The sequence below is a fragment of the Amborella trichopoda genome, chromosome 4, assembly GCF_054954075.1.
Source record: "Amborella trichopoda isolate Santa Cruz 75 chromosome 4, AtrichopodaSantaCruz75HAP2 v2.0, whole genome shotgun sequence".
NCBI lineage: Eukaryota > Viridiplantae > Streptophyta > Magnoliopsida > Amborellales > Amborellaceae > Amborella > Amborella trichopoda.
This window is the reverse complement of record NC_142339.1, coordinates 13,766,624-13,768,494: the sequence shown is the minus strand read 5'-3', so window position 1 is coordinate 13,768,494 and position 1,871 is coordinate 13,766,624. Positions and strand designations below refer to the sequence as shown.

At 32.5% G+C, this 1,871-nt stretch overlaps 1 non-coding gene across 1 annotated transcript; it reads left to right on the top strand.

The window, feature by feature from the left end:
• The first annotated feature begins 1,508 nt into the window (after nucleotides 1-1,508).
• On the top strand, nucleotides 1,509-1,651 carry LOC148782314 (small nucleolar RNA snoR135). The gene has a single exon (XR_016055151.1). It is a non-coding gene; the product is annotated as a small nucleolar RNA snoR135 (small nucleolar RNA).
• Nucleotides 1,652-1,871: the final 220 nt, after the last annotated feature.

Here is a 1,871-nt window from a genome sequence, read left to right as displayed (position 1 = left end):
GAAAATTGATAGTCCGCGCATTATAAGATATATACTATTTTCAATACTTGAAGTCCATTTTTTTAATCCATGTATCTCAAAGTGGAGATGATTGGATTTTAGGAATTGTTTTTTTGGGTGCGGTTTGTATAGAGCTAAGGCTTTAAACAATCAAAGTAGAGCGCACCTTCAAATAGTATCTAGAAATATGGTTTCAATACTGAAAATCCTTAAATATATTTCCGTCTTTCATTATAAAATTTAAAGCTTCAAATATAGTGTAGATCGAGCGATTTATGAAAACTTGAAAATCTTGAAAATTGACAGGCCAAAATGCGTTACAAGATGCATTATTTCAAAACTTGAAATCTTTTTTTTTTTTTTTTTTTCTTATATCCATGCATCTTGATGTTGAAACGATTAATTTGAAGATATTTGGGCATCAAAACAACATCTTCTAGTGAAAAAATTGGAGCTAGGCTCTAATTTGATTGTTTAGAGCCTCGGCTCTATAACAAACTTTTTCGTTCTTTTTTTTTTTTTTGACGTCAAAAAAGCCTTTTCTATTGAACTTTTGAGGTGTGCCTTTTATTGTTGGAAACAGTTTATACAAGGTTGCAACCTTAACTTTTGAGGTGTGCCTTTTATTGTTGGAAAAAGTTTATACAAGGTTGCAACCTTAAAATGTAGAATTATAAATGCACCTCAAAAATCCATCGGAAAATATTGTTTTAGTGTTATTGGTAAAAAAAAAAAATGTTGTTTTAATGTTGAAAAACCTTCTAATTGATCATCTTGATATTGAGAAGTATAAATATGAAAAAAAAAAAAAGATTTTGAGTCTTAAAAATAGTGCATATTGCAACATATTTTCCAGGCTATTTTCAATATTTTCATATACTTATAGATCTACTTGATTTTGACCATTTTTTAACCTTAAAATTTTATAATTAAATATAAAAATAAATTTTGAAATAATCCTAAAAAAGTTTTATACCAAAATTACATGTCACCGTAAAATTTGGAAGTGCGCCTTAATTGGATTTTCTATTTTTATGCAGAGCCTCAAACTTACATAAACGTTATACTGGTCAAATAAAAAACAGGGTCCAAGGAATAAATGAGAACGCAAACAAACCCTAGAGCTCCCTTTGGCTATAAATATATGTCTCAATCTTTCTTTTCTGAAACGATGTAGCCGGCAATGTATGGGGTAATTTTATACCCAGAGACCCTAAAACCATATCCCATTGTCAGTTTTCCAACCCCAAACCCTAAAACCATCGAACCCTACCCTAGAAAGAGCTTCTGAAATCCTCCGTCCTTAAAACCATCAATCCCTGGATTGGATCTTTGGAAGCCCACTTTTTATTCTTTTGCCTCAATGCTACCTAATCCATGGATTTCAGGCTTGGTTCTTGAAACTGTAGTTTCTCTGCAAATTTTTTATTTTCATTTTGTTTCAAATCCTTGATTGCAACATCGCAAACAATCTGTATTATGCTTGTGCTTTGCGATGCATTTGCAAAGAAGCAGGTATTGTGTGTATCGGCTTTGTGCCTTTTAAATGCATTGATGCCGAAAGTATTTCCTGCAACATTGATTCATGGGGCGAATGGGCAGTCGGGTCTCTGTTGTCATCAGGGCCTTGACAATCATTTTCCCTACATTTTGATTATGGTTTTTATGTGGATTTTCTTACAATTTTTCAGTTAGGTGTTGAAAACATGTTTGCTAAAATTACCGATTAGGGTTATTGTGTTGAGATGAATCGAGATGTGGCCAAAACTTAATTCCAGGTTCACAGAAATGACAAGGTTCTAAGCCCTAATTTCATTTGCAGGAACCCTAATTTTGAAGTCCCAATCCCCAACTTTGGGGTTTTAGAATGA